This window comes from Pelmatolapia mariae, linkage group LG4, assembly GCF_036321145.2.
Source record: "Pelmatolapia mariae isolate MD_Pm_ZW linkage group LG4, Pm_UMD_F_2, whole genome shotgun sequence".
Classification (NCBI taxonomy): Eukaryota; Metazoa; Chordata; class Actinopteri; order Cichliformes; family Cichlidae; genus Pelmatolapia; species Pelmatolapia mariae.
In genome coordinates this window covers 32,512,270-32,534,765 of record NC_086230.1, presented here as the reverse complement: position 1 = coordinate 32,534,765, position 22,496 = coordinate 32,512,270, and the positions used below count along the sequence as shown (strand labels likewise).

The 22,496-nt window shown below is 42.6% G+C and overlaps 1 protein-coding gene across 6 annotated transcripts in view; it reads right to left on the bottom strand.

The window, feature by feature from the left end:
- LOC134626544 (RNA binding protein fox-1 homolog 3-like) overlaps positions 1 to 22,496 on the bottom strand; it is a 421,716-nt gene that overhangs the window by 326,211 nt on the left and 73,009 nt on the right. For all 6 annotated transcript variants that reach the window (XM_063472459.1, XM_063472454.1, XM_063472462.1 and 3 more), the window contains one exon: positions 6,288 to 6,379. The gene's annotated coding sequence lies outside the window, so the exon portion shown is untranslated. The remainder of the gene's footprint in view (positions 1 to 6,287; positions 6,380 to 22,496) is intronic.

Here is a 22,496-nt window from a genome sequence, read left to right as displayed (position 1 = left end):
CTGGGAGTGCTGCTTGCAGACTGGGTGGCTGACTAAAAACACAGCAGACTGCAGAGTTTCTGCAGCTGCATTAACATCCTGTGAGTAACAGCGTTTAAAGGACGCCAATACATCCAGCACTGTCCACTGCCAGATACGTCAGCAATTAGCAGATACGTGGCTCAGAAGTATGTATCCTGAGTGCACTTCTTATCCAGTGCCACTATCGGAACAAATATTCCACTTCAGTACAACGCAAGAAGATCTAGCAAGCCATTGGCTATTGTCTGCCGGCTTAGCCTCTGGCAATGATGCCAAATATTTTGGGGCTTCCGGTGTAGAAAGCAAATATCCCGTAAAGACCTCACATTTTTTTCTAAAGTGCCTGTCTACCTGTACGCAACCAACCCCACAATACTTGGACTAAAAACAGACTGCAAATAGAACTCTTGTTACTTGCCTACAGATATAAAAATGTTTAAAAATATGCATGTTAAAAAATATTGTGTGTAACTTTAAAAGTGAGTTACCTGCCCACAGTACGCTGACATTATGCTATAAAATGATTAAAAAGGCTTTGACATACAACTGGAAAGTGTGGCCACAGCAAAGATGTTGGCGGCTAGATTTTATATTTTTTATTTCTTCATTTTTTAAAGTGTACTTCCTGTAATCTACAACAATTGTTTCATACTGTAACAAATATCAAAGTATGGGGGTGGATAAGTGATCTAGAATTTACTGTAACACTGTTAGCTGTTCAGCTGTCTTTATAACTGCTATTCCAGCCTTCCTGTTGTAATTCCCATAAACACTTTATTATTGTAAATTATAGCAATGCACTGTAGTCACTCTGTGTGTCACCACCTCTGTACCCTGAATAAGCTTCTTGTGCTTCTCATTTTGTCACTTCTTCTTGCACCACATGGTAAAAAAATTCAGCACACTGCATTTTTATCAGCCACCCTGAAGGTGAACACTGGCTGGATGTGATTACCACTACAGTGGTCTCAGTCAGGGTACACCTTTGTTATGTTAGCTACTTGTAAAATACTGGTGGCAGTCAGTGGTACCCCTTAGCCTCCTAGTAGATCCTTGCCTTGTTCTCAAGTTATAGCATTCACAAGATTTTCAGCGAACTTGACCAGTGCCCTCTGACCTTGAAGTCAAGGTCCCTGAGATTTCAACTCATCCAAGATTTTTAGTAGCTACACCTGTGGCATCAATTTCAAACTCTCCTAAGTTGTTTTGTTCTTGAGTTCTTGCATTTACAAACTTGTCAAACGTGTCTATGTCGCCTGCCCGGCAGCAACATGACGGTACCCTGACGGGGTGAAAACATTCTCAGTTATTCAGTCACTGAATGCACCACACAATACTTCTAAATTAAGAATTTCAACTTAAACATGTACACCTTTGCACACATTAAATCCAGAGCTGTTCATAATCTGAGCAACGACTTTCTTGGTTTGCTTAAATATTTAAACCGATCAATAATTTCACATTGTTTGCCAAACGGGGTAGTTTAGCAAACAGTGAAAAATAATGTGAAAAAAGAGCGTGCTACAATAAAAGAAACAGAAGAAAATTAAAGTATTAAGAGTTCCGTATAAAATAAAAACGCCTGATTTTTTGCAATGTTTCTTAGCTGCAGGAAATAAGATTTGATGAACTTTGAGATGCCAGATGCAAAACTTAATTTTTGGTCAAAAATAACAAAAATAAGGTTCTTGCTGTTGGTGAGGGAGGTGATGTAATGACTGACGCTCTCAGGACCAAACACAGGAACCTCAGCTTTGCCAGGATTAACAGGGAGAAAATTTAAAAACATTCACTTATTAATGGCTGTAAAGCATTCATCGAGGTTAGAGAGGCTGTTTATGTCGTTTATGCAAAAACTGCAAGAAATTAACAATATTGGTAATTACCCAAAACATTTTTTTTTAAATCCATGATGGTTGATCCACCAGTATGCATTTCAAATTTACAGTATTACAAAAAAGCAGAAAACATAGTACAACATATTATTAGTTTTTTTTATTAAGATGCAAAATTACAGTTATTTCCTTACATCCTGAACCGAAAATTTAATTTAAGTAGATGAATGTTATGGTTGATTAATTTCTGACTTCTCAGAGAAGTCTAGAGCTTCAAAATTGGGTTTTAAAAATGCAAATTCAGCACATCATTCACCTAATAAACTGCAACATCGGTTTTTTGCTTTGTGTGTGTGTGTATATATATATATATATATATATATTGAGAGAGAGAGAGAGGGATTCTCAGTTACAAAAACAGTAGTTGAGGAATGACTGGAATAAATTGACCAGTGTTCTTTATAAGATGTTTTACAAGCAAATGGTAAATGCTTAATGTGTGTAAAGGTTAGAATTATAAATGTGACATTCTAAATGGCAGCATGGTGTCACCTAATACTGCTGCATTCATTTCAGAGTAGAGCTTAGCATGATGTACTTCCAGCAATCGACACCTAACCCAGGCGAGCTGAATTCGAGAGGTGGAGGATAAACCGGTTTGATTTGGGTAACAGCATGTTCTTCCCTCCTTATCTTACTCTAAACAAGGATCACAGCATTTTAATCCTTCTAATTATTTTGTTTAATAACGTGTACAGTAATGAGCAGTCTCAGTACGGGAACAGGGGACAATAACTGCAGACTATAAAGATTGTTACATTTTTTACTTATTATTGTTGACTTATTATATTTGACTTACATATTAAAGAGCGTCCTTGGAAACGGAAGAAATGCCTTTTGCTCTAATTTTTCCAATTTCTCTAAAGTGAATATGAGCTGGTTCATTTAGCTGTTTAGTCATAGCAACAGGGATTTACAATCACACCAAGGCTGCACCTGAAAGGCTTAATCAAAAATAAGACGATAATGAAAGCACTGCTAACAGCCACAATACCTCGTCCTCTAATGTCAACCTCAGGTGCGCAGACAATGTTTCGACCAGTTTAATCAAACTCAGAGTGTTGACTCCTTCGGTCTAGATCCTGAAGATAATACTGCTGAAAATCAGGAGCACCAATTGTACCAAACGCTCTTTCAATCTCTTTCCCAGAAACCTTGAAAACTACTTCTTGGAAATGAACACCACGAAGCTCCCACAATTCAGCAAGTTTTCAGAGACGACCAAAACTGAAAACATAAATGGCGCTTGTGCTCAGCTTCATGTGTTGTTTGACTGGAGACGAGCCAGCGCTCAGTAAAAGTGACAGGAGATGTGAGGTGTTGTGACTCCTCACCTGCCACCAAAACCTCTACTCCGGCAGAATGACAAAACACAAGCCCTCAAATGCCCGCAGGACAACGTAACTACTTTTGAGTCAAACTTTAGTTCCAGAGACTTGTCTCTTCCTATTCTGTGAAATCAATGTGATTGCAAACCAACTAAATATTAACATTAACGAAGAACACTTGTAAACATATACTAAAGACCAAAGCAGGAAACCTGTAAGGCTCCAAACGCTACCGGAGCGAAGGAGGAAGAAGCCAAATACATTCCCCGCATCCTTCCACCTGGGAGATCAGCCTTTGCACCTGTGACCAGCTAAACTTTCCACATAGTCGTTAATGGACACAGCGGCTGTTGTTTACTGAAGACTCCCCGCAGAGGAGACTAGCTGACCCATGTCTGCAACCGGTGAGTGGTACAAATGGCAAACATCTCTTGGAGTCATTATTTATGCAGGAATGCCCTTGGGAGTCTTTGCACTTGTTTACACAGTCACGGCACAGTCCATTCATGACGGCTCCGAGTAAATGAGCCGCTTGCTACCAATTTGTCCTGGACGACGAAGCTTTGGGGCTCTACTACCCACGGTTACTTTGACGGGGCATGTGTGTGTGTGTGTGTGTGTGTGTGTGTGTGTGTGTGTGTGTGTCGGGGTATGGAAAAGAGGTTAACGCAGCACTGCTGTACTGTTGGGAACCGACCCGGAACTACGGACACAAAAGTCCCAAGGGTATTAGGAAGCACAGTGTCACATTTGGAAATAAATGAGAGAAGGGTTTTTTTCAAGAAGAACGCCACGGACTTTCACCTTTGAAATGGGCTGTTTGTTTGCCCGAGGACGGGGACAGTGGTCAAAGTTAGTGAGCACCGCCTTTCACATAAAACCAGAACCAAGGCAGGAGTTTTATGGAGGTTGAACTCAAAGGCAAAGTAAAGAAAAAGTGAGTGCAGCACGATGTCGGGGAACCGATGTAACTTTGCTTACAATAAAAGTGACAAGAGCGGTGTGTGCGTGGCAGAGATAGAGATAGAAATGGTGCTGTTACGTTATTTTTCTTTTAAAAGAAACTGTATTAAAACAGTCGTTCTAGCAGAAAGATGGCTTCCTTTAAGGTGTAGATACCTTCATATGTAGCTGCACTTAAGTACAACAAATGAGCAAACAACGCACGGTTTTACAGATGTCCAATCAAACACATAAAACCATCAATATCTGCGTTAAATTGTTATTTAAAACCACGGCTATGGTCTTAAAGTTTAGGCTGTCGTCTAATGAAGAAATGTATACACACAAAAATAATACTGTGGACTAACAAGCACAAAGTTTTACATGTACTTAACCAAAGGCTAAATGAACCAGTTTAATGAAGCAAAGTGGAGGCATATTGTACTGATGACCTCATGCATTCTGCAGTAATGAGAAACCAACATAATCATTTTGTTCTCAAACTTTTTCCCGTACAGCCACACGCTACAATTAAACAGAAAACCGTTAAACAAAAAGCGACGTCAAAACGCGAACCTCCTCCGACTCTATTAATAACATAAAGGCATCAAACGCGGCTCATTGCTGTTTTTTTAACCTGTGCGTGTTCAAAAGCGTTTTTAGAGATACTCCACCCCCAAGTGAGGATGTGTGCGCGATTTTACTTTGAGTCTAAATTTGCGTGCATTCGGTTTGTGGTCAAAAAAGACACAAAGAACCAAAGGGAACGAATTCAATTAAGCGTAAAGTACTGAAGGCTAAATGACTCCCCCTATAGTTCTCAGGATTTCATCCAGCGAAACAGCAAAAAGGGGAAGAAATGTGTTTAACAGGGAGGCAGAGCGGCTGAGAGAGAGAGGGAGGGGAAAGAAGCGATGGGATAATTTAACAAGCTTCCTCCTAAACCACTCCAAAACCTCCAGAGTTTAATTGCTGGGAGGCAACATTATCCCTAGCAACACTGTGTCTGTCTCTTGGCTGGGATTCGGTGGGTACCTGCTGTATCCACTCCCCGCACAATACAGCGCCCACTGAGCCATATAATCCTCTCAGGCCCTCCTCTTCTGGAGAACCACATTCAATCTCTTTGTGACACGGGAAAATCTCCTCTTCTCCATTTTTTGTCAAGGTACGTGCTTCAAATAAGTCCAATCAGTAGGTGCCGTTATGTGTGCACAATGCTACGGGGAGCCGCAGAGGAAGGGAAAACAGAAAGGAAGAGTTAAATAAAAAGACGTTTGATTTGCCGCTGTGAAATTTGGGGCTACTTTCCATTCCTCTGCGGAGCTCCCTGGAGCAGCCATATTTCTGTTTATGTTTAAATGTGAATCAGTCAGATGGGCTGTTGGGTTCCTGCTGAATCATCCCACTCTCCCCTCAGAAAGCAGGAGGTTACTTTTGAACCAGCTGCCTTGTAGGAGAAAACAAGAAACCGACGCCACTTTCTTCCCGACTCCTCTTTCAAGTTGCCCTTGAAAAGAAAATTACGACAACGGCTTTGATGCAACGCAGACATGCTTCGTCATATTCTCCATAAGTGCAGACACAAACTACATTATCATTCCAATGAGTTTGTTCGGATGTCTTTTAAGCGTCTGAGTATTGCACAAGCCGGCGAGAGAAAAGCTTTTTTTTTTTTTAACAGAACATGGAAACGGTGGCTCATTACGCGAAATGGCAAAAGAAGAAAAATGGTTCTTCGCTGTCCACTGGCTTGTGACTTAAGTCAATATAGCACTTGGAGACCTGCAAGAGTGTTTTTAATGAAAACATGTGGTACGTAATGAGAAATTATAAAGGTGGCGTTCCGAAGAACATTTCTATGATTTATTAATTTTAACAAATGACGACCTTTACTTTCCAGATTTGGTTCCCCATGAGCAAATGTAACTTTTTCTTTAAGGCACAAAAACTCATTCTTTTTCCTTTATTGTATATTTTCTGATTAATTTCCAGATGATGACAGCGGCATATAATCCATTTTATGCCTAATTATAGCTTTGCATCTTTTGTTTGCTACAGATGCCAAAATGTTGCATTTGTGTTCAAGAAATCCTCCTACCTGTCAAAGAGGGTGGAGCTCGGAGGTGTCGGTAAGAGGAGAAATCACTTGTTGTTGCACAACAGAAGTCCAATCGTTATACCAGTCACTTACTGCAACAAAATAAACAGACACAGTTATTTCTGGTGATCATTGGTAACATCTTTTATATTTGATCCCATAAATGTAACTGAAGCTTGTGTAGAAATAATGCGTGTGCAGATTCTGCTCAGTTATTGTCCTTTTAGTTTATATGGACCCATAACTAACCAGAGAAAGGTCAGAAAAGCTTAATTGCTCTGGGTGGAGTTAATTGCTTTGCTACCAGTTCAAATAAATAAACTAAAAGAAATTAATAAATAAATCATCACAGCTTTCCTATTCTGCCTTCGGCTCTCAGCCCCAAGACCAATGTACCCACTTAACATGAAAATATGAAACATGTAGCTGACTTTTTCCTCTTAGAACTGTTTAAAGTCGCAGGTTTTTATTTAGAAAAAGGTGATTTGGTAAATAATGTGGATTGATATGTTGTTTACCTTCCTCTATCCCACAAACAACAAACAAAAGAGGGAATGACAAAGCGAGGCGTGCTCATGATAATTTTGCAACATTTCTCTGAGCTCTGTGGCACAAAGGACATATCAGGATTCAGATGCACACACACTCGAGAAACAGAATTTTTCCACATTTCCCACAAACTTTCCTCACCAAATGATCCGCTGTAAAAAGAAGAAGAACAAGAGGTTGCTAAGGATGGGATAAAGTATCTGCACTCGGCATGTGCACGGACCAGCTGAACTTTAATGCAGCTGTTCGCATCCTTAAAAAGATCCAACGCTGCTGCAGGAAATAAGACAGTGAGGTGGAAGGTTAGCTTGTAATCCATAACACATAGTTGAGGGTGGCCACGCTGGCATCGATTCCTTATGAAAATTGTAATGGGCCTTGGCTCGAGCAGCACAACCCAACAAATACAACTGCGAGGCTTCGGCTCATTTGTAGTCAGGTCATGGAGGTCGTTTCTGAAATGTTTGTCAAAAACGTGGTCAGCTGCTCGGCTCCTACTCGAAGCTCTATTTTTGCAGAATTTGTAGCATGTGACGGCCGCAGCGCTAAGCCAACACGGCGAGCGTTTTAAGAAACGTTAGATGATATAAATTGTCAGTAATGAGGCACGGGGGACGGCATCCGTGACCTGAAGAGGTCGGCCATAACGTTCTGCCTCGCAGCTGAATAAAATGCATCCTGAGCGCAATTTAACAGCCTTAACATGAGCAGGTACATACGGAGAGACAAGCAGAGGTCCAAGAGGGCGCTGCGCTAGTCGCAGAGGTCACGCGCAAAACAACAGCGATACACAAACACTGCTGACAAGGGAAAAATGTGACGACTGAGCACTGTAAAATGTATGAAGAAATGGATGGAAGGGTCATTTTACTGAGCAGCGCCATTAACATCGCTGCCCTTGTCTGAAATTAAGCTCGGATCAGTCACTCACACGCGCGCACGCACGCACACACGATCGCACGCGCACAAAGAGCAGCAGTTTTTACATTTCTCCTCTTTTCGCCCTCGCAGAAGGAGAGGTCGACATTTTAACTGCAGCGGCGAGGAGATGGCTTCCTTTCACCTTGACGGGCATATAATGAACATTTTTCATTTTGAGCTTAGCTTCACTTACAGAGTCAGTCAGCTATTTTCTCTTTGAACCCTTTTTTTTTCTCCCTTCCTGACATTTTCCTCTGTGGTTTTGCCAGGATGATCTTCACAGTAAATTTGTGCCCCTTTTAAAGAAATAGGTTACATTTCTGTTGATTTCTTTTCTTTGTGTTTTTCTAACCCCACAGAGCTCATTTCCATAAAGGTCCCCATATAACACAAACAGGCCTGCGGTAAAGCATGAGACACAAACAATATGCTAATCACACCTTTTTCAATTAGAACCTGGGTATCTATGAAATCCATATTATTGCTTATTTATTTAGCCTTTTATAAATAAATAAATGGGATTTTTGAAACAACAACACCAAAAAAAAAAAAAAATGTCTGTGCTTATGAAGTACGTAAGGTAGGTTAGGAAGGGAAAAACACCAGTGCACAGAAGCACACAGAGAGATTAGTTCAGGTGCATGAAAAAAGGCATAAACAGGACAGTTTGCAGATTGACAGACTTCTGCACAAAGACACTGCTCTCACCGATCTCTTTCCACAATGTAAGAACTTCTGCTGTAGCTTTACACTGTGTCCTGCTACAACAACAGTTAGCACTGTGCTGTGTATAATATAAACTCAGAGCATAATAATGTTAGCCGTTTCATTGTAATCATTCTGTTATTTTAGCGCTCATAGTGCAATCTCCACAAGCAGTTCATTACTGCTAAATATAACTTTACGTTAACTGTCCATGTGACCCGTCCTGAATTATGAGACAATATCAGTAGTGGTGTGCGATACTGCATATTTTGGTATCGATCCGATACCAAGTAAATACCGGCCAATATCGCCGATACTGATGCCGATACTTGTCAATAACTAAGGTGGACGTGCCATTGAATTGCTAAAACTCAATTAATTTTCATGACCTTGAGTGTTTTTTGTGATGTTTCCCTTTTTATCATTACATAGTTAAAACCCAGGACATAGTTTATAATTAAATAGAAAATGAATATTATCAATTTTTTTTTTTTTTAGAAAAATCTGAAATAAAAAGTGCACGCAAACCAGTAAACAAATGAAAACAAACAAGTACTGTTGAGAAACTATAATACAAAAATTACAATTAAAATTCTCAACAACAAAAACAACTGGTGAAAATATAAATAATATGTAAACAACTTAACAACCTTCAAAGCCTCTAAGTCACGTGACGGCGCAACATCTAAACACAAGAGAGGGAGCAAAGTGTGCCTGCTCTGCGCCGACACAGGAGCGGCGAGTCCGGCGCCCTGGCTGTTTCGTTGTCACCGAAACCACAACATTGCAAACAAGAGCGGCACTTAAAGTAAAGAATCGATCTCTCCAGGCTAGTATCGATCCGATACCAATGCAGACTTGGTATCGATACAATCGATATTTGGATCGATCCGCCCACCACTAAATATCAGCTTTTTGAAATGCAGGCTTGCAGGAATGCAGTTTTTGACAGTTTAATGACCGTGCTGAAAAGGAAGTCAGGCTGGAGGTGATGGCATTGATAGCTAAATCCTAACACTGCTGTAATGCCATGCAAAAAAACTGAAAAGCCCACTGTCACGTCTGCTGAGGGAGACAGCGTCAGACGACGGAGGCAGAGTGAGCTGAAGGACAAAAAGTGAGCCTGCACAAAGCTATAAACAAAAGCAAATTTAGACAAATTTAGCAACCTAAACCTGGGTAAACTAAGCATTACATATCACCTGAAACCTGGAAACATGCGGAGGGGTGGGGGCAGAGGAAACGCAGACAACCCCACGAGGAACAAAGGAAAACACACACAATGAAAACAGAGGGTAATGAGGGAAAACGTAACAAAAGGGAAACACAGTTGAACCTAATCTGATGCACAAGACAGGGAGGAAGCAAAACACAATACTCTAACACAGGACTGTCAAAATAAAACAGGAAACACATGAACGTAGAAACCAGGATAACTAGACGTAACGCAGCACACAGGGGAGGCATATTTACAAAACCCAAAGACTAGAAATCACCCAAAATACTGAAGAATAACTAAATGAGCTAAAAATACAGACTAAACCACGAGAAACCACTAAATGACAGAACATTAAATAATCAAACCAGACCCAGGACCACGACACCCACCCATATTAAACATCCACAATAATCAAGGCCTGAACACAAAGCAAAGAAATAACCACCACAATAAAATACAAAGGTATTAATTTAAACTTGCCATATTATTCTTATTAATAATAGTTGTACACTCTTAATATTGTTTGAGCTGTGTGAAAATATTTCCTGTCATTTTAGATGAACAAAATGACCACAAAGATGGAAAAACAAGCACAAAAAAACTTACAAAGCTGAACAAAACAGCCACAAAGACAGTAGCTTATATTATAAACGACCCAGCCCACCTTGAGGAAATACAGTTCACTGGTGGGAACGCATTCTCATCCCGACACCATCAAATACCTCCGTTCTGTCACAGAGATACGAGTTATCCTGGGAGCAATTAAATAATAAGTGATAACAGCTTGTGTCCAGTTTAGCAGCTCTCTGTCATTAGTCTCCTTTTCATTCACATTTTTCCCTCGTCTTCATTTACTGCTTGGCTCTGCTAAGGCGCTAAAAACTACTTTTTTTGGTTCACAATATTAATCCTGCATGCTGAAAAAATGACGCTTATAGTGTCTTTAAATGTGACGCTAAGGGCCGCTTTACAAGGGAAGTGAGGAGCATCTAACTATTGCCATAAACCCGGTGCGTCACGGCACCGGCGCTAAAGGACACCTTGTGCCTGTCTGCGAGATGCCAGCGGCTTTGACAAAACAGCACTATTTTACACCCTGGGAACGAGAGCAGGCTGGATCGCGAAATGTTCTGGTTCAGTGAAAACTCATTGCATGCATCTTATAACCTCAATTAGAGAAAGAAATGAGAAAAGAGCAAACCCCTCCATACCCGAGAGAACATACAAAAATGATTAATTATCCTCAAACTCAAACTGTAAACTCTTATAATGATTTCAGGACCAAAAATGCTAAATGCACCGACGTAACAAAAACAAGTCTGTCCAGAAAAACCCTGACTTGTATTCAAAAGGCAAAACGAGGGCCACACGTACCACACACGCGTGCACACACACTCCCGTGCCCACATTTGGCCACACAGGGGGGGCTGGCAGGGTGCATTCCAAGACAGCTGGTGAAAACCGGGTGCGCTCTGGCTGCTAGAAGGAGCAGATTCAGGTGACATCTGTGCCTCCTGTTGCAGCGCAATAGTAGAAACACTAAAAGTGAATTACAACATTAATGATAGTACTCTGCAAGCTGTCGTTCCATATTACGCATCCATTATTCCTTGCATGGGTACTCAAAGGCATCGTGAAGGAATAGGACCGTCCCTCCCACCCCACCCGCCACCCACCTCGCCACCCACCTCGCTGTGAAAAGGAGCAGTTTATGAAAGGATTGTTGGTTTATGGAGTAGCACCTTCTCCTGCTACTCCACGTCACCACATGGCATGGTGCTGACTGGATGACTGATTCCCTTTCTCTCCATTTCCATCCCTCACTCCATCTTTCGAGCAAGCACCCTCCCACCTCTGACCCCGCACCACCCCCACCCCCCTCACGGCACTGTCGCTGCTATTTCAAACAACATTTGTTTGATCTTGCCGCCCTCTACAGTTGAATGAAATCAATCTGGGAGAGATGTCATGTGTGAGCAGAAATGATTGGCCACAAGAATACCATGTATTGGAGAACATGGACCCCGTGCCCTCTTCCTCACAGGCTGGGTGACGCATGGGTGCAGGCAAACACACGGAGTGGCCGGCGCATGCCTGATAGGCATCACACAGACATCTCAGAGCTGTCACCCATCCCCAGACTTTCAATAACTTCAAATCCCCTGAAAACTTGGAGAATAAAGGCAGAGTCGATCACTCATAGCTCCCCTTCTTCTCTTCAGGGAAATAACAGCTGAAGGAGAAAAACAAAGTCAGGATCCCATCCTCTCCGGCAGAAAAGCACTAACATCCCCGGAGGACATGGGGAGAACACTTCTTTCATCATTCCCGTTAAGACACAATAAAAAAAGATTCATTTAAGATGTTGTGACATAAATAGAATGCAGGTATGAGCCAGCTCTATGGGAGGATCAATGGTAATCAAAGGTGGATTTTTAAGAATAAAGAAAGCCAGATGAGAAAGTAAAGTCGGAGGTGGCGATTGTATCGCCAACACGGCGATGCGGCGCTAATGCCGGCCTACGCATTTCTATAGGAGTATTTGTGTAATTTGGATTTGTGCCATGTAGGATCACTCCCTGCACAGTGTCGGCACATCCAACCACAGCTCTGCGCCGCTCACTGTGCCTGTGATTTCTTCATTCAGGAGAGAGTGCCACAAAATGTGTTGTACTTGAAGTGTTTTACAATTACCAGCTGATTATATCAGCCGCATTAGCATATTAAAAGGAAGACTACTTGAACACACAGATAATGTCTGAGTGTTGAAAATAATTTCCCCACTCATTATCAACGGCAGGCACTGAGCTCTGGGAAAGGAAATGTCGATAAATACCCGTAAACCTTTACTGTGTAAATAACAACAATTACGCAGAAATTAGATCAGGCTGTGCTGGTGAAAAGGGAGATAATTCTAATTAAAAACGTGCATATATCTGGGCAAGAAAGCATAAAGCTTTGAATCCATCTATAGGAGTGAATTATTATTCGCTCAAGTGTGGAAAACTTTTGAGCTGTTCACAAGCTGTCACTAAACCAAATCATTACACCGTTTTCTCCCCCCGCCCCCACAAGCAGCCTTCAGTTTTGCTTCAGACTTATTCAGAAAGTGCAGTGTTCCCATCACAGTAAAAGGCACAGATAGAACATCAATACTTAATAAAAATAATGACTTTATGTGCAAAGTAATTAAATAACAACTGCAAACTTGTGCAGCCTTTATATGATGTGTTTATCCGTAATCCCCCTGAAGCTTTAACTTTGAAACATTGTTAAGGTGGACTGCTCACGCTTGATGTGCTCTTGCTTTGATTTTGAAAAGCGGACGGGTTACGCGGCACACTGGTTCAGTGGTTAGCACCATCTCCTCACGGCAGGAAGGTGCTGGGCTCCAAGTGCAGTTTGCATCTTCTCTCTGTGTCAGAAGACATGCATGGGGTTAACTGGTGTCTCTAAATTTGCTGTAGGTTTAATGTAAGCATGAATGTGTGTGCGTTAGCCCTGTGATAGACTGACGGTCTGTTCAGGGTGTTCCCACCCTCTCAATCTATGACAGCTGGAACTCTGGATAGGGAACTGGATAGGTGGAAGGAAATTTATGGCTGGGTTAATGGATTATACTTCTTTAAAGCACTGCTAACTTGTGACCAACTAACTGTACGGTTATTCTCTGTGACAGGTTTTTAAAGCTATGGCCTGACCTAATATTTCCTTCTGTATTTACCTGCCAAGGTGATGGTACTGCATGAGACAAGTACCTTTGTTTGGCTATCTGTCCACCTCTGTGTGAGCAAAATCTACCAAGCTGAAACCGGGTGGAGCGTCAGAGCGCGGGGAAGGGAAGAAGCCATTAAGATTTGGTGGAGATCTGGGTGACTTCCCTCTAAAACTGTGAGATAGGGCACTGGATTGGCCTCGGTGGAGGACTCGCTCTCAATTTTCTCTCTCTAACCCAACTTTAAAATGTCCTGGTTTACCTGAACAACATGAAAAAGATAAGTAGCTGAACGCAGCGAGCGTTTGGTGTTGTTGCTTCATAAATGACGTATAGAATTACTTGTTTTTTGACATCAAATATGCATGTAAATGTTGAAGTCTCTCAGCATCACTGTGACTGCAAGCAGTGCCCTTTTTCTTTACCCAGATATATTACCACAATTATAAACCCTGCCTATGAATATCTGACGTGATTGCACAACATACTGCAGGAGATCTCATCGTACGTCGAGATGCAGTAGAAGGTAGACCAAGATGATGATTGGCACTGGCTAATTAAAATCCCGGGCAGGACATTTTTTGTGTAAAAATATGCAATGATTTATATGAATGACATATCGGTGATTTTCTGTCAGAGACGGGAAAGAAATTCCTGCCTTTTGATGTAAAATAAAATAGAATAAAATGTCTTTGTCGTGTCTCGTTTCATGACTGGAATCCTGCATTCTCACGCTGGAGCTCTGTCCTCTGTTGTTGAGCAGCTGAAAGTGCACGTGGATGGGAAGGAGACTGAATGTCATGTAATTCATCAGGGTCCCTGTTTTAGTTCATAGTGCTGTCAAAGAGTTTTCATAAGCAAAAATCTCAACACTGGGAGGAGAAATTTTGAAGTTATTAACATTTCTAAACGACCGTCGTAGCCTCCCTGCATATATGCTATGGTCATTTTGTGATGTTTTACCCCTTTGAAGTCTTGTGATGCCTTCAAGTGTTGAGAAATATTTAGTTTGACAATGGTAGGTAGATTTCTTCCCACTTTTTTTCCCCCTGAATTCCACCACCACCGGCACTGTTAATCAATACACACTTTTCTTGCCCTTTTCCTCCTCCGTACACATATCTCCCTGTCTGACCAAACTGGCAAATTTGTGCTCTTAATCAGCTTGCCTGCCTTGTCTCTTCACTGGAGGCTGGCGACACGCTTCCCTTCCCCCTTAATTCCCCGGCTCTCAACAGACAGGCACGCTGATTAACATGCACGCCCAGGTAGGAGCTCCCTCCAACACAACCCCGCTGCCCACCATTATCCCCGCTACTCAATAGCACCCATCTCAATGCACATCTGTCGAGCTGCCGCATCCACAGTCCTTAATTAGCTTTACAACTTTCCCCTCCACTCCTGGAGAGAAAATAAGGGATAAATTTGTGGCCAGTGCACAGATAAAACGAGGGAGGGAGAGCGGGAGACAAAGAGGGAGGAAGACATATGCTGAATGCTGAGATGGAAGATGAAATGGACTGTGCGTTCGAGAAAGGTGGCGGCGTCCGACGAGATTCACATCAATTCCCATCGTGCCCGTGCTGCGGCGTCACCAGGAAAACCTGTCCGCCTTGCTTCTGTGCTACCGTGCCTCCACTGCTGGAGGATATTTCCCCATCAGCATGTGCCTTATCTTATCGCTCCAACATCGATTCCCCCTTTGCACCTTTTGAGTTGCTCCTCATAGACTGTTTCAAAGCTGCTCAGACTCCCCTTTGATTCTCACCCCCCTCCTCCGCTGTCACCGCCGTCGTCTGCCCCAACGCCAGCAATGAAGGTGGTGTTTCTTACATTCGAGTTGGTGCTGTGGTTGATGCTAATCCACTACACCAGCACGGTGTGTTTGTCTGCAGCTTGGGGGAAAAAAACAAAGAAGTAGGCAGTGAGGAAGAAGAGGCATCCAATTAATATGAAATTGTCTCCAGAAGTCAATAAGGTTTTAGTTCCACTTGAGTGTGTCTAAATACGCAGAGTAAGGCTAATTATAATCCCATGGAGTATTTATACTATTTACGCTTTGCCCCTGTCATTACGACAGGCTGTAATCCCGTTGTGAGCATGTGCTGATGAGCCTTATGCCAGTTGCCAAAAATACTTAAGCTCGTTTCCCATTCCTGAAGGCACAGGCAACTATGTTATGCACAAACAATGTGAAATTAATCACCGTTACTATGGCGATGAGCATCGAACAATATCATAATCAGTGCTGCCATCAAGAATGTAGTTTCAATCCAGAGGGGCAAAGGTTGCTGTGGAAAGGAGAACAATGAGCTATTTTAGTCAATCTGCTATTCCACGTACATGGCAGCTTCATTAGAACTACCCACTGCGTGCATAACCTTCTGCAGGCCTCCTACCAATCGTCTCCAGTATTAGAAATACTAATCTCCTATGTGTATTTCACCCTCCATCCTTCCTTCCATCCAGCAATTATGCCCCCCGCCATCAAAAGCCATCAAAACAGTAATTTCACTTTTTCACAGGCAGGCTTTTCACATTTCCTTCCGTGAAAGGTCTGAATCATCCCCTTATCTCCATGGCTATTACACAGTGTGCATGAGAGTGAAAACAATGGGTTCGCCGTGATGAGATCATGGCACTTCATTTCTCCGAGGCCACTCCGGTAGACACAAAGACAATCTACCAGCAGCAAGGAGGACGAGGACGGTGAGGGCCACAGGATTTCTCGGTCACTGAGCGCAGGGCTGTGAGGCAGGTCATCCCCAGTAATAAGAGAGGGAAGAAAACGCAGAGGAAGAGGAGGGGGGAAAAATGCGATGGCAGTCGTGGTGAAGGGTCTCACAGCCTCAGCGGAGGCTTTTGAGGCCCTGAAACCAAGGTCAGTGACTGGAACTCAGACTCGAATCCTTTATTCCTACTCGTGTACGGAAACTCTCGAAGGACTGAGCGGTGCTGCTGCTGTATGAGCCCTGTGCTGTTTGTGAGGTGGAGACTTGCAGAGACAGAGAAAGAAGGAGCGAGTGCTCGTCTGAAGAGGACATGGCAGAGTGAAGTGACAGGCCTGGGGATGGAGGAAGAGGCTGGAGTTGCAGGAAAAGACAAGCTCACTAGTGACTAAAGCAGCAGGTCTGAGATCCACAGCCCTGCACTCTCTCTCTCTCTTTTGGCTGGAGTCATCTCATGTTCTCCAATTCTTCCTAATCTGTCATCATTCCAGGGTTTATTCTGAAAGCCCTGGAGAACATCCAGTGGTGTGAAAAAGTGTTTTCCCATCAAGCACATTTAAATATTAGACAAATATAATACAAGTCAACACAAAATGCAGTGTCTAAATGAAGGTGTTTGATATTAAAGAGTAAAAAAAATCCCCCGTGTGAAAAAGTGATTGCCCCCTAAACCTAATAACTGGTTGGGCCACCCTTAGCAGCAACACTGCAATCATTTGCGATAACTGGCAATGAGTCTTTCACAGTGCTGTGGAGGAATTTTAGCCCACTAATCTTTGTAGGATTGTTGTTATTCTGCCGTCTTGGAGGAGTTTTCAAGCATGCACCGCTTTTTTAAGGTCATGTCGCAGCGTTTCAATCGCCTTTGGAGCCTATGCCGATCCAAAGTCTTCATTTTGTTTTTCTTAAGCCATTCAGAGGTGGACTCGCTGGTGTGTTTTGGATTATTGTCCTGCTGCAGAACCCATATGCACTTCAGCTTGAGGTCACAAACAGATGGCCGGACATTCTCCTTCAGGATGTTTTGGTAGAAAGCAGAATTCATGGTTCCATTGACCACAGTGAGTCTTCCAGGTCCTGAGGCAGCAAAATAGCCCCAAACCATCACACGCCCACCAACACATTTTACTGTTGGTATGATGTTCAGTTTCTGATATGCTGTGGTACTTTTACGCCTGATGTAATGGGACACAAACCTTCCAAAAACTTCCAAGGTGGCCAAATTCATAGGCTGCATCCTCCTGGGGACTTGGCCTTCGCAGTCTACGTGGGCCAGGTCCTCCGAAGGGTAGGGTAGACCAGAAGTGAGCAGCAGTGAAATTGGATGGTCTAGCCTTCAGTTTTGCGTCACCAGCTGTCTCGGTGGAGTTTAATAAACTCAGCCGTCTGCTCCTTGCTATCTAAAATATAGCAGGATACTGGCCTTAATTCTTGACTTATATATCATGTTTAACCTGAGTAGCGAAAGACCGCGGGGGGTTTGAAATCGATGTGCCGAGAGTTCACTGTTCTCGCCCCAGTCAGCTATCGAGCTGGTGGGTAACAGACGTCTCCGAAAACATCGGCGCACTTTTGCAAATATGTGATGTCTTGATAAACCGAGCAGATATTTGAAGTTTGCACAGCTACATTCTCACCTGAAAATATATTAAAAGTTTTTTTATGACCCAGAAAGAATAATAAGAGTAATATTAAAAGTAGCAGCCGCCACTGTTAGAAACTGGAATTGGCTGGGAATTCCTGGAATTGGCTGGGAATTCCTGGAATTGGCGCTATGAATTCTGGGATATGGTGGGCCACAAAGGATACACCCGACCCATCCTTCAAATCTGGGGAAAAGGAGGACGCATTTTTTGGCTGCATTTGGAGGAGTCTACGAATTTGGACAGCCTTCGTCGCATCACTGTGACGTAATCGACCTACAAATGTGGCCTCAGGAGGATGCAGCCTATGAATTTGGACACCCCCTTCATCTTTTGTCTCTTCAGTCTGCAGAGTATTTTCCCAGAAGTCTTGGGGATCATCAAGATGATTTTTGGAAAACAAGAGACGAGCCTTTCTTTTTGGTCATCAGTGGTTTTCTCCTTGAACTCTCAAACGGATGCCATATTTGCTCTGTCTCTTTCTTCTTGTTGAATCATGAACTCTGACCTTAACTAAGACGTGAGGCCCGCAGTTCGTTAATGTTTTTCTGGGTTCATTTCTGACATCCTGGCTGAGTCGTAGCTGCGCTCTTGGAGTAATTTTGGTAGTCCGGTCAAACCTGGGAAGGTTCACCACTGTTCCAAGTTTTCTCCATTTGTATGATGGATCTCAGTGTGGTTTCATTTGAGTCCCACAGCCTTAGAAATGGCTTTGTAACCCTTTCCAGACTGATACATGTCGGTGACTTTATTTCTCAGGTGTCTCTTTAGATCGTGGCATGATGTGTTGCTTTTTGAGATCTTGTAGCCTGCTTCACTTTGTCACACAGGTTCTATTTAAGTGATTTCTTGATTCAACAGGTCTGGCAGTAATCAAACCTGGGTGTGTTTAATGAAACTGAACACAGCTTTGCAAAAAATGTGGTTAATCACAGTTAATTCATGATTTAACAAGAGGGGTAATTACTTTTTCACACAGGACCAGGTAGGTTTGGATAATTTTTCTCCCTTAATCAAAGAAGTCGTCATTTAAAAACTGTATTTTGTGTTTACTCAGATTATCTTTGTCTAATATTAAAATTTGTTTGATGATCTGAAACATGTAAGAGTGACAAATGTGCAAAACAATAGGACATCAGGAAGGGGCCAACACTATTTCACAGCACTGTGTTTCTTAACCAGCTTCTTTCTATACTGTAAATCAGTGGTTTACACTGACAACAAAGGCACAAACACATGAAACTATGCAGTGAATATTAAAGAATGCATGAATAAATAAATGTAACCTTGTGTTATTAAAAAAATGTGCTAACTGCTTTACAGTTTTATGCTAAATTGTAAATTAGGTCAAAATCCTTTAGTCCATTAGGACCACGTAGGTGAAAAACTCTAACTTTACTGTGAAATTATTATATTTAAAAGCAGCAAACGTACAGAATGACAACAGACTGAAACAAAACATTCGAAGAACGCATTGTTGTTATCGTCTTGGAGCAACTTAACCACATAATTTTCTCAGAGATTAATAAAGTATTCTGATTCTGATTCTAATGATTTACCTGCCACAGTGTGATGGAGGTTAAAGTACCTATATATGACCATACACAAGTAAAAGCAATGGAGAATCCATCTATAAAGACAAGAAAAGTTCTCATAAGCTATTTTTTAATATAGAATTTAATTACTATTCAAAAATCAGAGTCACCCTACAAAGTATATAATATTAATTAAGTCAGATAAGCATGAAAAGAAGGAGCCAGGATGAATGCGGTCTGCAAAGTAACCCTATCCTCAATAATAATTTAGAATATATGTGGAGTCCAGACCTGCAGGTTGGGAATCCAGGGTCATCCTGAATTGAATTAAGTGACATATACAGCATATAGATTATACTGGTTCATTGAGTATTAAATGAATAAGATGTTAAATGTAATTTTTAGATTTTTAATAACCATACTTGTGTTTCAGTTGCCTTTTTCTTCATGATTTCTCCGCCCCTGATGCTTCTCATATAGAGTCAAGTTCCCTCGACTCCCTGAAAAGCAGTATTGATACTGAGCAGATCACCCTGCTGAGTTTTTCTCCTCTGGGACTCATTTGCTTCCATTTAATTCCATACAATATTAAAATCTATACGACACTTGCTTGAGTTGTTAAACGATCACAGCAAAGATCAAGTCCTTATTCACTGTCACGGGGTTGCTGTTGTGAGGTAATGGAGGTAAGGCGGCGCAGATGCTTTAAATCAATCTGCATATAAAAAGCATTATCATCTAATTACATTATATGTAATTACATTCGAGATGTATGGTTCTCCTAATCGATTTTCGTATGACGTGGATGGATAAGAAGGAATTACAATGAATGTGTAAAAAAAAAAAAGTAAGTACACATTACATCCACATCATTTGTAGTTAAATTCTGCATCCGTACTGTTGCTATCTTTTACGATTGAAATCAGACAGCAGCAGTTTGTAAACTTCACTTGCTTGTGAGGAACAATCTGATTCACTGACATATAGGCTTTCGCTTCCATTACTGAACTCTATTTGTGTGTCTTTAACTCTGCGTTTGTCTGTCTTGTGCAGCACACGCACACACGAGCGCACACTTCCTCTATCTCTCACTCCATCTCTCTTCCTCTTTTTCCTCATTGGAAAGGGGGAATCGGGAGGGGAGGAATGATCGTGTTAGGGGGTTCACAGAAGACTGACTGTTTATTATTGTCTTCGGCCCACTTAACTCTGACAGTAACAGAATGAGATGGGGAGAGAAGCCTGTGCCATTAATCACTGTGTCGGGAGGGCCTGAGCCGAGCGGAGACGCATCCATATCGCATGTGCCTGGGAGAGGAACACAAAGTGATTTTCAGGCCAGCCGGCCTCGTAGCACCGCTGTGCAGCCTCCAACTTGAGGCTGCTGGCGGATGAAGAGTGCAGGGGGGGGGAGGGAAAGGAGTGGGCGGATTTTCACACTCAATCTTCCTCAAATGTTCTGACACACTGCACCTACAGCTATCCCCTGTTAGCAGCAAACCTAAACAAGGATCAGCGCTATTTAAAAACCCAAAATGTCTCCTACCTGTAGTCGGAGCATCACCGAAAGGGAAAAAGTTGGTACTTTAATTTTGAACTCGTCCTCGTAGGGTGACGTTAACTTGATTAGAGTGGAGGCAGATATATTATTAAAGTATACGGTGTGGCTGGTGGCAGCATTATCGTGTGGTTGTCCTCAACAAAAAGCACATTCGGCTCAGACATGAATGGCAGTCTCAGTCTGGCAGGTGTCAGTCTGTGTGAGCTGGCCCACCATAGAGGGACGCTACAAAGCCTCAGCGCCTGTGCCGCCCAGCTGATTGACAGCTGTGTCTCTTAAGACTACCTCCTCCATAGCAACACCAGCCGCACACCTTCCTCTGCTATCAGTGACACCCAGATGTGCTATAGCAGCTGTCTCCCAGATTATTCCTCCATGTCTCCGAACCGCCATCTACATAGACAGCCGTCTAAATATTTAATCGAGCCAGAAGGAGCTGCTGCATTGCACACTTCAGCTGAGGAAATACAGCATCTCCAACCAAAAGGAGAAAAAGCGGCAGATGAAAGGTAGGGACGGAGAGGTGAAAGGCTTCAGGGTCGCGACTGGGCCTAGCCGAGTTGAGTTACAGGTAAAAACCCAAGATGACAGTATATGCCACAATTTTAGGGCAAATGACAGCGGTGCAGGCAGAGATGACAGCCCGCGTTTTGGATATACCCCGAGGACAACCTCGCCTGACATCAAATGTCTAACAAGCCAGACAAGACCATTCTGATTTTGTGCCATACCTTCAGGGAGAGACACAGGCCCCTTGAATGTGACATTGCTAACCATGATGCAAAAATTACATTGTGTATATGTGGATATCTGTCTCTCTGTCTAGCTTCTCTGCCGCCTTATTTCCGCGTGCATGTGCATCAGAGTGTGTCATCACTGACAGCTGATCAGAATATACACAGCGCCTGAGGTACTTTCTGTAATTTTGACTTTTTCTTTTTTTTTAGCCTTGGCTCATTCCCAAGCAACAGATTGCTGCTGTCGCTGGAGTTGCGCCTCACAGATGGAGCAGCATCACTTCCTGAGGAGCCTGACAGGATCAATCCAGGAGCTCATTCGCTCGCAGTCAATTAAGCCATGTTAGTTTTGACAGGAGCCACGGGCAAAATAACAGCCGTCACTGTCTGGGAGGAAAATATTGTGACCACACAAAAAATGCACTTGTTTACTGGAGGGGGGACTGACTTTGCAGTGAAAAGGGCTGCCAGCTGCATCGAGCCACAGCAGGAGCTCGAGCAGACATGACGGAGAGCAACGGCTCAACCTTAGCAACAGTCAAAGAGCTTAATTTGTTTGAAAACATAAAGCGCCCTGGGTAATTTAATGAATTCCAAAATGGGGACTAATCACGACCGTCATTGATTCTGAAGGCATATTCAGTCCATCTGTCCATCTCGTGCCTCTGCCTTTCTTACCGAGCCAAGATCTTCCCTATGCATCGAGCGCGCGCGTTTGCATTCTCCTGTGTATATAGGTCATTTAAATTGCTTAAAAATGCTCCTAAAATGCTTCTTCTGATTCCTTAACAAACCTGATTATGCCGAGGTGAATAATACAATACAGGAAAATGAAACAACCTAGAAATTTCTGTGTACCACCCACTGAGAGAAGAGGTGGAGCTGGTCTCTTTGA